Here is a 16,719-nt window from a genome sequence, read left to right on the forward strand (position 1 = left end):
TGCTGTCAAATAAGCTCTGGCTAGTTGTAGATGGTAAACACTGCAGTCAGGGTGCACCATTGATGGAGGGAGTGAATGTTTATGGTGGTGATTGGAGCCCCAATCAAGGGGGATGCTTTGATCTAAATGGTGTCAAGCTTCTTGAGTGTTGTTGGAATTGTCAGTTATGGCTCCATGGTAGCACTCTCGCCTCTGAATCAGAAAGTTGTGGGTCAAGTCCAAATTCCATGACTATGTACATGAACATATTGTCAGGTACAATAGTGAGGCAATGCTGCACTATCAGATTAGAACTTAAACCAAAGTACTGTCTTTTCTTAAAAATGGGCATTAAAAAATCACATGGCACTATTTAAAGAAGAATATTGATGGTTGCAGGACCTTGCTGCACGTAAATTGGCTGTCATGTTTCCTAATGTTACAACAATGGCTGTACTTCAAAAGTAATTTATTGGCTGTGAAGTGCTTTGAGAGGTCCTGAGGTTGTGAAACTTGCTATATAAATTCTTTCTTACTTATCAACACCCAGCCTGATAATTTGCTCTGCACAGTACTAGCTGTAACAAATTCACAAACGCATTGGCAAGCAACACATTTACATTGTTAAAATGAACACTCTGGCTGCTGCATAAAGACACCAGGCTCTGATCAGTCACAGTCATCAATTCCTTGTCTTAGTAATCATATGCCAACCATGAAACAAGTTGCAAAAGCAGCTGGAAAAGTTGTTTGAAGACTGAGAATCCTCAAGATCAAAAATACCAACTGAGTCACAGTCAGTAACACATGCCGAGGTTCAGATGAAGTTCACAAAGTGTGCCAGCTTTGCTTTTGTGATTTCTAACATCCGAACCCCTCCATTAGGCTTCCAACATCAACCCAGCGTTGTATGCGTAAAATCTATTACCTTCTGGTTTATACTGGTGTCAATTGAAACTGGTTACTGTAAATCTAGTTAGATCATTACAGCTGATTTCTATCAAGCACCCTTACTAACTGCAGTAATAGTCTATTAGAATCTTTCATTGTGCTTTTTGAAATGCATTCAAACTCTCTGCTTAGAGTTTCAGTACAGTTTTCTTTGGCTGACCCTCAAAGGCACATTATACTTAATGTATATCATTATTTAAGATAACTACTTGTGTTTAAAATATAATTAGATATGCGGAATGGCTGTTGATATTGGAACTAAAGCTTTAATCACTGATTGACCTGGAATTCACTGTAATGGAAATATTGACAGCAAATTTCAGAGTTAAACTGCTGTGCTCTCTGATCCTCCAATGGCGAATATATACTAATATTTGCTGGAGAACTCATTGGAATACTTCACAGCAAACATAACAGCAACTCAGAAGTGGCATAGTCAATGGATACCTCTTCAGCAACAGAAAAGGCAAAGACATTAAGTGTTCACTCATAAATCAGTTCAACTCGAAAAGCACTGTAATTACAAGTTTGTGTAACATTTGAACTAACAAATATTAACTGTTTAGCATATAAATCAATGGCTGATGTTAATTATTGGTGCGTCTGTTGTTCAAGGTACACAGGTGATGGGCATTGCTTGATTAAGGACTGAGAGCACATATAAAGAGAGTCAGCTCTGAAGAAGAGTCATACGGACTCAAAGCACTAACTCTGTTTCTCTCTCCACAAATGCTGCCAGACCTGCTGAGTTTTTCCAGCACTTTTTGTTTTTATTTCAGATTTCCAGCATCCGCAGTATTTTGCTTTCATATAGAGAGAGTTTGCTGGGGCACTGGATTGGTAGTTAAGAAGCAGAGATCTGTAATGTTGCATCCTGTGAATAAACTTGCTATCAAGGAAAAGATCTGTGTCTTGTTTTGTACTTCACCATCTGGCGTAGTAATAATAATACTGTAATAACAATGGCCCAGAATTTGCTGGAGCAATGCATCTGACAGTGTGCCCCCTTAGATTTTTTTCCCCTCACCTTTCAGGCTGAAAACATTTTTGCCCTGCAAGCTACTGAAAATGTGAGCTGATAACAGTATGGTGAAGGTAATGAGGCATCTGGTGCTTTGTCGAATGACTGGGCCAACAGTCTATCTCCTTAACCAACCAAGGTTTAAGGTTTGAGAATTAAGAAACAGCCCAAACAATGGGGGAGGAAATAGAGTTAATTAGAGTCAAATTAGATACAGAAATAGAACAAGAGGGAAAGAAAGATTGGATTAACAGAGACAAAAAAGAGACCAAAAGGAAAAGTAAGAAAAATGTTAAATTTTAAAAACCTCTAAGACCTCTGTAGGACTGAGACACCAAAGTCTGAATTGTTTCCTTTCCAGACCTTCAAGGTAGAGTTTCATATTAGGACCATCAATAATGCCATTAACAGGTTTTTTATACTCTGATATAGTAGAGCTAATTTTGAGCAGCGAGTTTAATTCATAGTTACGGTACAAATCTAACAATTTCTAAAACTAGCTTAAACAAAATGGGACATACAAACATATTTGCTGTTAAAGAGCAAACATGGCACACGCACAGCACTATTCCATCGTAAATTAGTGACTGGGTTCCTTTGTATCTCAGAGAGCCCCAACTTAAAAGGGCCTACAGTCTCTGATATTAAAAGGCCCTACAATTGAAACACGTATTTCAGGGGAAAGATGCTAGAACTAGTGGAGGCAGGTTGCCAGCATGAATGGGGTGGTACGCTATTTGCGAGTGCTGCTGCCCTGTTTGCATCAGCTGGTTCATGTTAAAACCCAACCCATGTGTGGGTCAAATATGTAAGATGTTTTGTTTTTAGCTAAGACATTTGTCGTTTGACTGACAACACAGTAAACAGTCGTACTGGGATGTTAAACTGACTGTTGGTCTCTTTCTTAATCCTTAAACCTGACGCAAAAGCAAAAGGTTGCGGTGAAATTAATGGCATCATCTGCAGCACAAGATTTTTCATGGTTAAATTTTCCCTATTTTTGGAAATAGCCTTTCCTGAATTACCACCATGTGTCTGAAGATTATTGAAAAATGTTCCATATCTGTAAGTGTTGCTCCATAACTGCCCGCTAAGAGATGTGAGTGTAGATGGAAGCTTAATGCCTGTTCGAAAATATGGAAAAATTTACAAAAGAGAAAGAAAGACTTGCATTCATATAGCACCTTACTCGATTTTAGAAGACCCCTAAGCGCTTTACAGTTTCCAGCGACTTAAAGTGGTATAATAAAACAACATGGGCTGGATGTAATGGTGTGCCAGGGTCCCCATGCCCCTGGCAATCGTTTGATTAATGTGGAACTTCTGCATCCTTCTGGGCAGGAAGCCCCATCCTTGAGATCTGCCGGCCAGTCAAATGGCCAGCAGCTCTCTGCTCCCAGCAGTGCTACCAGAAGGGCTGGCCACTGCTGGGACAGGATCCAGCCCCCAGTAGTGAGGAACCATGGAGTTGGAGTTAAACTTAAGTGGGGGAGTGGATGGGGGCTCTTGGCAGGGCCAGTCTAGAAGGCTTTGGCAAGTGGGGTGGGGGCGCCAGGGTAAATAGGCCAGGGGATGTAGATGGAATACTTTGGGGGGGGGCTGTTAAGTAGGATCCCCCTTGCCCACCAGCCTGTGCAGTGAAAGCTACTGGGTTGGATGCTTGGCGTTGGCCTCTTCCACCACTGGTTAAAATGCAGCAGTGGTGGGATTAATTGGCCACTTAAGGGCCTCAATTGGCCCACAGATGGATAGACCTCCCAATACCTCCCCCGCCACTGGTAAATTTATGGTGGGGCAGAGTGGGAGGATAGGTGTCAGGCACAGTGCCCATGGCATGGTGCCCAATTTTACAGGGCCCCCCCACTGCCTGCGACCTGCCCCTGGTGGGGGGTGGGAGTGTGGTGTGCTGAAATCCAGCCCCACCCAAAAGCTTTGTTTAATTTTCCTCCTTGCTTCTCCCATTCTGGAGAACCACCTCTTTCTCCCTCCAGCTAAGATCAGGAAATTGCCATAACTAGTCACAAGCTACATCCTAGCTTATATTAGTGTTTATTTGGTCATTGTTGGCAGGTTTCCTCCATAGAAACCTTTTCTTAATTTTTAATTCTGGTGAGTGTGGGTTGCGGGTACAATTGCTCTGTAATTCAGCTGTAGCAGCTCTCATTATTCCTGCATAGAATAAGGTACAGTAATTGTAACATTGGTTCCTCCATTAGCTATGTTATATCTTTTGCAAGATACGGACCCTGTCATATTGATCCAGAGCTTAATATTAAATTGCCTCTTGTGGTGAGTACAATCTTCTTGCTGCATGTAGAGAACATAAGGAGGCCATTCAGACCCTCAAGCTGTTCTGCCATTCCATTTGATTGTCCCTCAACTTCATTTACTTACCTTTACTCTGGAATTCAATGGAAATAAAAATCAAGGGAGATGTAAAATGGACTGTTGATTCACTATCACCTATTTCACATCATCATACACAGTCAAGAAGAGTAGGGGAGTTCTCCCCACTGTCCTGGCCATGATTTATTCCTCAATCAACATCACAAATACAGATTATCTGGTTATTATCACGTTACTGTTTGTGGGAGTTTACTGTGAGCAATTTGGCTGCTGCATTTCCTACAATACAACAGTGACTAGACTTTATGAAGTACAGCGCTTTGGGACATTCGGTGGTTGTGAAAGGTGCTGTAGAAATGCAAATCATTTTTTTCTCCAAATAAACACCTTGGAGTCTGTCACTGTACCTTTGTACTCCCTGCTTCCACCTACACAGCTTACTGTTTCCAATAACAGTGTCAGTAGCAAACTTGGATATATAACTCTATTTATTCATCCAAGTTGTTGAGATATGTGATGAAAAGCTGAGAACCCAGAACAAATCCTTGGGAAACACCTTTCGCCGTAGCCCACTAATCAGAGAACATTCCCTTTATCCCAACTTTCTCCCTCCTATCTCCCAACCAATTACTAACCCATAGACTGGAACCAAATACATAAAAAATGAACATTTCAGATCTGACATGTCTCCTACCACATAGTACAAAATAACTCTCATAAGTACCATTTGCAGACCAGCTAATTTCAATGAATTCTTTGCTCAGCTCTCCAACTATTGTTTTTAAACAGACTGAAATTTAGAGCCCAAGATACGAGACAGTAGACATTGTCTGACGCAAAGCAACTTTTAATATTTAGTGAATGTTGTTACAGTTTTGAAAAAAAATAAACTATTCTCAGCCAGTATTGCTGTGGGCAGGCTTGGCAAGAAATCATTGCAACATTGCTAGGAAACAATGACTCACTTTTCTTCTACCAGTTTAGTGGGTTCTTACTGTGCGCCAGGCCTGCAGATTCCAAAGAATGAAGCAACTTCTTTTGATGCTGTCAGCTGCGTTTCACATGAACTTAGTGCTCCTTCTTGCCTTGCAGAAGATAGTGTCTACAGCACGCAACTCAGTCGGCTGTTGTATTTGATGCTTTGCCTTTTCTACTTGAGAGTACCAGATTGTGTGCTACTTGATGGATGTAACAAGATGATTATTGATAATATACATATATATATATTAAAATGAGTATTTTCAAAAGATTTGACTCTATCTGCATAGTGCCATAACGTAGAAAACATTCCAAGACATTTTGCTGAATGAGAAAAGAAAATGTGCACTGCCTGGTGCAGTGGTTGAGAGTCCCACCTCTTGATTCAAATGCAGACTAGACTGATGGGACGAAATTCTCCTCTGTTTGCCATAAGGGGCCTATGTGGAATGTGTTTGGGAAGTTTTAAATAATTACAAGTGGTCAGGAGAATATAGTACAAAACTAGGAATAATTGCCAAAACTATATCCAGAGAGGACACAGGAAGCTGCGCAGCAACTGGGAAAAAATATCTTAATGGCGAAGCAATTTGGTGTTGAGGGTCATTATCGCAAAAGTAAGGCAGTTTCGCTCTGAATCTGGCTGTGCTGTATGTTACAACCCCTGCAGAGAACAATAACTTTTGCAAGAAAGGAATCCTCACAATGCCAACGGAAAGAAAACCAATAGACAAGATTTCCCTTTTTAAAACTTTTACTGCAACAAACCAATCAGCATAATTCAAAAAATTAACAGGCAAAGGAAATTTCAAATAAAAGGTAAGTTTCATTTTAAATAGTTGGTGCAGCAAAGATACATCTCACTTAGTTACAATTAATTGCATTACTTTCTGCGCAATGTGGTACCACGTGCAATCTCACAGTCTTTGCAGTTCGGCCTACGCTATGTAAGATCTCTCACTTCTCACTCAATAATTTCCATCTTTGAGTCACATTCACGAGCAGCAGTATTCTATCAGAAGTCACTGGACAGGGTGACCGCTGACAAGGTGCATGTCTACGAACCCTCTCTCACTGGGGTCATGACAGTCCTGATGGCACAGAATCTCCAGAGTCTCAATTTTCTGACCACTTTAAATGGCCTGATGGGCTCTGGAAGCATTGCAACAGCAGTAATGGATCTAGTCCAATCAATAACCTCTTGCCTTTCCTAACTTCAGCTCTCTGTCCTTTCCAACTATATAATGCACACAGTAACACAGTTTCTGTTCTGCTTCACCACAAGAATCTGTTGGAAAATTGCCAAATAGAAAATTATTCTATTCGGAGAGACCTTGCTTCCTTTCTCTCACATGAATTATCAGTGTATTCTGAACTGTCTGCTACAAAGACAGGCTGAAGAAACCGAACACTACTGCAATTAGCTTTCTATTTATCCTTTGCTTCTTAGCTATTCATCCCATGGCAACTTTGGGTCACATGGGCAATTCTTGGAACTTAATGATGTCATAATCAGGAAACCAATTAGCCTTCTTTCAGAATACGCCCCAGTCCACTTTGGTCATCACATGTCCCTGGTCTAGCAGTATTTGATACTTACACTAGGCACTTAAAATAGGAAGAATTCCATTTTCCAGTACAAACTCCTCACCTTGATGAGCGCAAGTATTTTTTGCCAATAGTTTGGTTTTGTGATACACAGTTGAACAGAAGTTGACAATGTTCCTTTCAAGCTGCTTTAGCCTGAGGTTTGGAAAGGGGAATGGAGTCATTGACAAGGGAATGTTATTTAAGGTGGGGATCAAAGATAATGGCTTCAGACTCTAATGTCCACTTGGAGCAAGTTTTGACTCATTCATGATTTGGTGTCAAATAGCACCGAGTTGACCATGGAATCAAGGGAAGTGGTGGAAAGGAGGGGCTAGAAAATGTCAGCTCAATATTAGATTCCAATGCCAGTTCACTAATGATCGCAAAATGTTTGTTTCTTCTCTGTACAGTATAGGATCAATTAAATATTTCTTCTTGCACCCATCTATCCAATTGGAAAGCGGGCTTTATTGTTAAGTGCAGTCTGTGATAGCTATGTATTACTCTGAATAGTTTTGACTTTCAAGATAACATGAATCCAGCTTATTCCCTTAATCTAATGCTTGGATATGAAATCTACTGCTGTTAAATTTGATGTTAAATTTGTTCACCACATCTACATTCCTGATCATGCATCTGTGCGTTGTACTTGTACCTCTCTCAATGCATGAGTTTTAGCAGATGTGGCATGCTTTGCATTGCTGTGGGTAAAGACTGGTTATTGAGATGCCTGGTTGTAAGTTTAAAAGCTGAAGCAGCATTATTGATTGTAAGTTCTCAAAATAGTCTGACACAAGCATTTATTCTGTAAGAATCATGGACATTGTCATACCCCCATTCAATGACAATACCTCATAGACAGAAGAGGAGACCAGATGAAAGTATGACTGTGGTACTGATGAGGAAATAATTTTGTATCTCGAAGATCCTTCACCTGCTTGCTGTGACTCCCTGTTGATTATTTGTCTATATGGTTTAGATTGTCTTTCCCTGTATATTGCAGAGATTTACCTCCTTCATCTGAGATCCAATGCTCTTCTACATGCTTCTGAAATCACTCCAATTTTCCATGCCACTATTCACACCTACCCTCTGGCACCATCACAGGATGTTCCCACCTATAGTTTGGTTGCACTCTTCTACATTATTTCCAATTCCTTCAAATCCTCTGTTTCATAATGAAATTAACAGAACTGCCACTCACTTTCTGATCTGGGTCAGTGCATGGTAAAACTTTCAAGTGATATTTTCCTCTTAATTTTCAGGCATCTCCATGTAGGAGGAGTAGTGCAAATCATAATGGGGCTGCTTGGTCATCTGGGATGCTGCCTTTGCTGCAATATCAGATATCTAGATCTCAGGCCATCTGTCAAATTTGCAGCCATGCTTCCAGAATCACCTGCTGCTGCTGCTCCATCAGTCGACCATCAGTACAGAGCTCCTATTTTCTTTCTTCTTCCTTCTACAAGGACAAAAACCCACTGGAATGGATATGTGAACGTGTTTTGCACTGAGTCATTTCCACCCTCAGGTCAGATAGTTGGCAAGCTTTTGAATGTCATACTTGAGTATAAACAGAGAATCTCCCAGCGCTTTTCAGCCTATTGTACAGCAGTGGATATTGCAATCATAGGGATCCTTATATCTCTAAATTCAAAAAAATTTTTGAATTCAAGTCTAAATCTAAATTCAAGTCCATGATGTAGTCTGGCCAGTTTGCACTTGGGTGGCAACCATCACTCACTCGTTATGACTACTATTTGTCTAGTCTGTACTCTTTGGCCTTTTTAGCTCCAGGCTATGGAAGCATGCAAGTCTCTTCACATGCTGAGGTTATGGTCAAGAAGGAGAACACAATTTGTGGCCAGAAGACAGTTCTCTATTAAAACTGCTGCTGTATTCTTACCCTTTTTTTAGGGAATAAGGATAGCTAATATTTATCTAATTAGACTAAAAAGAAAACACTTATGCAGTCATATTTCTTTTTGCTGATGTTCTTGCCACCTTCTGTCTTGAGGTCATTGAATCCTGCAGGTTTAGGGTTACACAGGTAGCAGCCCACTAGTAACTTGCTTAAATGGCTGTTCTGCATTTATGATATCAGATGGTGTGGGGTGCTGGCGCAAATTTGATGCTGGACCCTGTCCTCACCCGATACCACCACTTGCACTTTGTAGAAGAGGTTGCTGACTCATTGTCCTATTCTAGCCAGGGGTTCTGAGCCCCATTGTGGTCCCACTGTGGCAATCCCAACCAATTTAGAGCAGACCATAAATTGAACCTAAGACTGTTCAGACTGTGCCTCAGCTGCATGCTGACTGAACCATTGCGGGACCATTATTTAAATCTTTTCAAAGATCAATCTAGAGCCTTATACCCAAAGGGACAAAGGCATAATTGAAATCACAATTATTTTTTCTGGATAATGAGTGTTTGATTCAGTCTGCCATGGGTTTGACTGTCACATTGTTGAATAAACCCTTTAAGATCCTAGTGATTTATGACTGCCTAACCAAGCACTCCTGTTAGTGTTGTTCTAAATTATAGCCCCCTTGACAGATCAAAGCTGTGCATTACAGTATGTATGCAAAGATATACAATATATCTCTTGATCCTGTTAAAAATAGTCCTGCTTTCTGTGAAAGATTGTTGCACAAAGGATGCGTATTGGCAAATGGGCGGATATGACAAATGTCTCCAGAACTGAACTGACTGCTGCAGCTGAATTACGGGCTGTCTCTTGAGAAGGACTTTGTATTGTATTTGACTCCTGGCCATGACAGATTTTATTTATTTTACATAAATTATGTTTTCAATTAGTTTTTTTGTCGTTTATCCCTTTTTAAGTCAACAAAGAGATTGGTGGAAGCTGATGATCTAACTTTACTGTGTGACATCAGTGGGAATGTGAATTTAATTTTTACTGACACTTCTCCACCCACAACATTGTATAAATTGTCATACATTTCTCAGGCACAACAATCCCACTGATTGTTCAAACTACTATATTGTTTGTCTGGAATGCTGTGTGTAACAAAGGCTGGAATTTTCACTTCCTGCCAGTGGCAGGGTTTGTGGTGGGTGGAGGGCTTGACTATGAGGTGAGGAAAGAAAATCGGTTTCTTGACAGCGATAAATGATGGCAGCAATTTGTGGTCCCGACTGTCATGGCAGGATAATGACGGGCCACCATTCCCGTTGAACGTCGTTGAGAAGCGGATTAGCATGCCATTAAATGTATTCAAATCAGCATCAGACTGGAATGTTCCCCTCACCCCTCCTTGAAGTCGGGGTGGGGAACCAGGGAGCCTTGAAGATGAGGGGGAGATCCAGGAAGCTTTGAAATGGGGAGGGGAACCAGGGAGCCTTGAAGGGTCGGAGAGGGAAACCAGGGAGCCTTGAAGGGTGGGTGTGGGAAGGTTCAGAGGGAGGGGTCTATGCTGTTGATGCTGAAATCTTGGGGGAAAAATCGAGGGTACTGGCAGTGGGAGGACAATATAACTGTGAGAGAGGGCAGTGGGATATGGTAGGGTGTGAAGGTGAAGGTCCGCCTGTGGTGGGTGTAGGTCTCCTCTGGGTCGTTGGAGGGGGACAAGAAGTCTAACATGCATCTTGGGAGTGGGCAAGATCAGGTTGGGCATGGCAACTGTGACAGGTGTGGGCTCAGTGGGGAAGGAAGGCATTTGAAGGGTGTCGGTGATGGGCCCTGGGATGGGGAGGAAGGTTCATGAGTAACTGAAGGGAAATTGAAGGTAACATGGCGGGGGGAGGTTGATGGTGATGGGGGGAAAGGGTGGGTTACAGGAGGAGGGTGGAAGGTATTGGAGACATTTTGGAATGTGATGTGCACCATACTCATGCGAAGGAAGATCAGGATGTTGATGGCCTCAATGTCTGACAGAAAAAATGCTAGGTGGGAGGAGGGTCTTTGGGTGGGTGGAGCTGATCAGCTCAACTGGGCAACTGAAGGAGAACCTGATAATCTATCCTGACAAGGCAAATGTCTCTCTCTATAGAAGCTCCCAGAAGCTCATCATCTGACTCATATTTAGTGGGGACTCTTCTCCAGCAGACCCCTGAATGCCAGAGATCTTGGCTTTGACTGCCTCTTCTGTGCACACATGTCTATGAGGTGACCACCAGCGTATGAGTCCGAGCCTAAACTAGATCTATGAGCCAATGCGATGTGTGTCTCTGGGCTGGTGGAGAGTGCAGGTGCATGCTATGATGGCTCTACAGGTGAAAAGTCATCCTTGTCCTCTTCCGAGGTCTCCTGCAGGCTGGGGCTGAGCTCCGGTTCAGGGCTGGCCTCACCCTCTTCCTGCTGGCGACAATGACTGACTGCCTAGTAACTGCCTCCTCCGTTGCACAGAGCCTCACCCTCAGGTTCCGGTTTGTAGAGATTAAGCATGCTTCCTCAATGAATGGCTGGAGGAGGCTGACCTCGCCATCAGCACATGCATGGTCACGGACTTCTACTACCAGCTCAGCAGCCTGCTGCTCATATTGTTTGAGGGGCTGGATGTCAGGCACGCCCCCTCCCATCTTCTCCTTCTCACGTCTGCTGTGCGCTGTTTTCTATGTAAAGATAGATAGGTGGATTGTGAGCATTTCTGATGCAGGAGCAGGTTACATGCTCCTAATTCTGTGGTTGATAAATGATCTCATGATTCCCCAAAGCCTGTCCACCATCTGCAAGGCACAAGTGAGGAACTTGAGAGAATACTGTCCAAGGCTAGTCCGGCAGCCCCTCCACACCCACAAGTTCTAGCAGCTAGAAGCAGAGGCATGGCATCAGCAGCATCTGTAAATCGCCCACTACTCTGAACTCCCCCCTCCAACACCACCACCACCCCCCCCCCCCACCCCCACCCCGCCTCCCTCCCCCCATTGGCTCTGCCTACAGTGTGGCTGGGTCAGCAACCCACAGTTGTCTCCCTCCCAGCAGACCACATGGGCTGGAGTGGGACAATGAGGCAGCACCCTAGCACCTTCTGCAGGGCTTTTAGGATGCTGGCCTTGCCATTGACCCCCACATCTCATGACAGATTCAGAAAATAGTGAGGTGAGTATAGAGAGTAGAGGGTTCACTTACCCAGGCAGCATGGATTAAATCATTCATACGTTTTCTGCACCAGAGGGCGGTCCCCTTCTGTGCTCCTGTGGCACTGACCACACTGGTGACCTCCTCCCAGGCCACTGTGGTGAGTTGAGTGGGCCTCCTGCTCCCACTTCTGGAAAGAGGATGTCCCTCTTGTCCTCCACGGCCTGGAGGAGAGACTCCAGGGAGACATCACTGAACAGTGGAGCTGGTGCTTGCTGCTTTTTGGAAGCCATCTCAATGTCCTGGACTCCTGGTACGATGAATTACTTGCTTTTAAATACGGCGCGTGGACATGATGGCAGGGTGCGTGACTTTTTGCCCGCCCCGCCACGCGATGCAACATAATTCTCTCAGCTAAATAGTTAATTAGGTAAGCAACGCATGATTTGATGTGCTCACCTGCCCCACTCCCCGACTTCCTGCTCCCACCACTGGACTTCAGCCCAGGGTGGGAAATCCCAGCCAAAGACTGTAAAAATTATGATTTTGTTACAAGCACAATTGTAAGACACAGCAAAAAAGGTATTGTTCCTTATTTTTGCTTGAATACAATTTAGTGATTGATTTCTGTTTTAGGTAACCAGTATGTCTACATTAGCTTTGAAACTAAACCATGTGACTATCTGTGCTTTGGGACATCTTGAGGCGTCAAAGGTGCTACATAAACACAAGTCTTTGTACATTTCTTTTTAGTGTATGATCACTTAGCATGTTTGTGTGAAAACCTGTTGCTTTCTGAGTTAGCAACTCTGCTACGATTGTGGGCAATGAAATTTCTTAACCCCTTGAAACCCTCACATGATATTATTGCACAGTATAACTTCAAGACACATAGGGGTTTTTTATGAGCTTGTCACTATTATGAACAAACATAAAACAGTTTAATTTAACATTCACTGTCATTGGCCAAACATTGTGTAATGGTACACTTCTACATCTACATGGGTTTGTTTGTGTCATTCAAAACAATTTTAACAGAGCTATTTTCATTCTATCCTATCATAAAATGAAACTCCATCTACCTCCTGTTTAAAATGTTTTCATAAATATAATTGTGGTAACAAAATTCACCCTTATCAATAAACTAGAAACTAGTTACACAACAAATTCATTATCAGTTTGAAGGGTTGTTCTTTCTTCCAAAATTTGAAAAATGGGTTGAAAAATGTAGCTAATGGGCAGAATTTTCTGCCTGTCGGGCGGGTGGGCCCGACCCAATCTCCGGCGGGTGGGGAGCCGATCCCTGCCGAAGAAGCGGGCCCCGCCGCCACTTACGATGGCGGGCCAATTAAGGCCCGCCCAGCGTGACATCCGGCGGGAAGCGCTATGTGCACGAAAGAGCGCACATTTCCCTGAGGCAAAGTGCAGCCTCAGCGAGATTGCTTACGCTTTTAAAAATATGAAAAATAGAAAAAAAAATTCCCTAACATGTCCCCCTCATGTGACAATGTCACATGAGATGGGACATGATCATAATTTACAAAATAAGTTTATTAAACTTTTTAAAACCCTATATGAAACCTCATCCCGCCAGTGGATGAGGTTTCATATTTTATCTATTTGCTGCCGGGGCTCCTGGCCTGCCTGCCAACCTTAAGGCTGGACGGGCAGGTCCTTTAATTGTTTTAATGATCCTGTCAATGGCCTCAATTGGCCATTGACAGGTTGGCGGGCCCGCAGCTGATTTTGCTGTGCCCCCGCCCTCCTGAAAATTTAAATGGGGCGGGATGACATCGGGGGTTCCGCCTGATGTCATCCCGCGTCATTTTACGTGTCGGTGAGCGGGCCTCTCCCCCTGCTCGCCGATGGCAAAATTCTGCCCCCTTAAGACCATAAGACATAGGAGCAGAAATTAGGCCATTTGGCCCATTGAGTCTGCTCCGCCATTCAATCATGGCTGATAAGTTTCTCAACCCCATTCTCCTGCCTTCTCCCCATAACCTTTGATCCCCTTACCAATCCCCTTGGATGTTTTATAACTTAAAGGCATCACATAAATGCAAGTTGTGTTGTGAGGAAATGTATTTGGGGCGTGCTTTAACCAACTAATTGGCATACAAGGGACAGAAAACCGCATTTTACGGAAATCATTAAAATCTGCAAGTAAATCCAATCCTGCTTAGATACATTGGGCAGAATTTTGCTGTCGGCGAGCAGGGAGCAGGGCCCACTTGCCGACACATAAAATGACACGGGATGATATCAGGCCGACCTCATCCCGGCCCATTTAAATTTTCAGGAAGGCGGGGGTGCAGAAAAATCAGCTGCGGGCCCGCCGACCTGTCAATGGCCAATTGAAGCCATTGACAGGATCAATTAAACAATTAAAGGACCTCCCCCGTCCAACCTTAAGGTTGGCGGGCAGGCCAGGAACCCTGGCGGCAAATAGATAAAACATGAAACCTCATCCACCGGCGGGATGAGGTTTCATGCAGAGTTCTAAAAAGTTTAATAAAGTTTTACTGTAATTTATGAACATGAGGGGGACATGTTAGGGAATTTTTTTTTTCTATTTTTAATCTTTTTAAAAGTGTAAGCGATCTCCCTGAGGCAGCACTTAGCCTCAGGGAGATGTGCGCTCTTTCGTCCGCATGCATGAAAAAGCGCACTCTTGCATTTGGGGAATCCCCCCTGCCCGCACAGGAAATGCATAGCGCTTCACGCCGGATGTCACGCTGGGCGGGCTTTAATTGGCCCGCCCACGTAAATGGTGGTAGGGCCCGCTTCTTTGGCGGGGATCGTCTCCCCACCCACCGGAGATTGGGTCAGGCCCGCCCGCCCGGCAGGCAGAAAATTCTGCCCCCAAAGTGGCTTCTTGAGAGTATTATCAAACAGAGCTTGACTCCATCTGCCACCACCATCCCCCCCACCCCCACCCCACCACCATCCATAAAGAGACATTAGCACAGATGATCAAAAGCTCAGTCAATTTTGGGCCTCTTGGTTGGCACCTATTTCAGGCCCGAAAATTGGCCCAAAGAAATTTCTACCCTTAATGTGGCTAATGTCTTTGGTTGGATGAGAGGAACATTATCTGATTCGCACAAGGTAATAGTTACCGCTGGCAAAGAATGGCCAAAGCCTTTGTTACTGTTATTTGCTAAGCCTGATACTGAAAACAGTGATTTAAAATTTTAAGTTCCCATCGGTAGTTTTCAGTCATTTTAAGACCTGATTTGAGACCTATCATGATAGAAAGAGGAAGGACATTTCAGCATGATGTCCAGACTGCCTGAGAAAAACTGGAAAAAAAAATTCCATGATTTTTCCTGCATAACGACCGCAGTTCAAAGTATTTAATTATATGTAAAGCAATTTGAAACATTTCTGAGTGACATTATATTGATGTAAATCTTTTTAACCAAATATGAGTAAGTCCATAACTGGACTGTTGCCTCGCTAATGATAGCACTCCAGCTGTGTCTTAGGGAGAACATAATGTTGAACAACTCTTAAGCCTCAATTTTCAGAATCTGGCAAATCGAGACTGTTCCCTCACACAGTGTAGGCATGCCAACGCTGGCAGCAATGGGATCGTTTCTCCTAATGTGATCCCGCCCGTTTACTTGAACAGATTTTCTGCACATGGAAAATGTGTGTAGGTGAACAGGTCTGCCAGCTGGTTGACTACAAGGCACAAATTTAGGTGCATCAGCAACTCTTGAAAGACTAATGCTCACCCTTAAAGGGGAAGTTGCATGTGATTGTTCAGCAGAAGGGAGCGCCTGGTTTGGAATTGCATTACATGCATAAAAGATTCCTGGCTTTAGATGTTTTGGAAGTGTTGCTACAGCACTATTCATGACTCCTCAGATACTGAAGCAGTCCATGTCCAAATGCAGCAAGACCTGGACAATATCCAGGCTTGGGCTGAAAAGTGGCAAATAACATTCACGCCATATATGTGTCAGGCAAAGACCATCTCCACTAGAGAGAATTCAACCATCGCTTCCTGATGTTCAATGGCACTACCATCACTGAATCCCCCACTATCAACATCCTGGGGGTTAACATTGACCAGAAGCTGAACTGGACTAACCATATAAATACTGTGGCTACAAGAGCAGGTCAGAGGCTAGGAATCCTGCAATGAGTAACTCACCTCCTGACTCCCCAAAGCCTGTCTACAAGGCACAAGTCAGGAGTGTGATGGAATATCTCCACTTCCCTGGATGAGTGCAGCTCCCACAGCACTGAAGAAGCTTGACACCGTCCAGGACAAAGCAGCCCGCTTGATTGGCACCACATCCACAAACATTCACTCCCTCCACCACCGACGCACAGTAGCTGTAGTGTGTACTAACTACAAAATGCACTGCAGGAATTCACCAAGGCTCCTTCAAATCCACGAACACTTCCATCTAGAAGGACAAGAGCAGCAGATAGAAGGGAATACCACCAACTGAAAGCTCCCCTCCAAGTCACTCACCATCCTGAGTTGTAAATATATCACCATTCCTTCACTGTTGCTGTGTCAAAATCCTGGAAATCCCTTTCCAACAGCACTGTGGGTATACTTACACCACATGGACTGCAACAGTTCAAGAAGGCAGCTCACCGCCACCTTCTCAAGGGCAATTAGGGATGGGCAATAAATGCTGGCCCAGCCAGCGAAGCCCACATCCCATGAATGAATGAAAAAAGGTGTTTGGATCCTGGACCCATATAGGGGTCCCGAGCCTGCCCATGTCATTAGCTTGCCCGCTGGCCCAACCTTCTGGGAGGCAGCCTGATAATTGACCCCCTCCAT

At 43.7% G+C, this 16,719-nt stretch overlaps 1 protein-coding gene across 1 annotated transcript in view; it reads left to right on the plus strand.

The window, feature by feature from the left end:
* wdr27 (WD repeat domain 27) overlaps positions 1–16,719 on the plus strand; it is a 478,059-nt gene that overhangs the window by 198,679 nt on the left and 262,661 nt on the right. The gene's annotated exons all lie outside the window — the stretch shown is intronic.

Source organism: Cetorhinus maximus, chromosome 14, assembly GCF_964194155.1.
Source record: "Cetorhinus maximus chromosome 14, sCetMax3.hap1.1, whole genome shotgun sequence".
Classification (NCBI taxonomy): domain Eukaryota; kingdom Metazoa; phylum Chordata; class Chondrichthyes; order Lamniformes; family Cetorhinidae; genus Cetorhinus; species Cetorhinus maximus.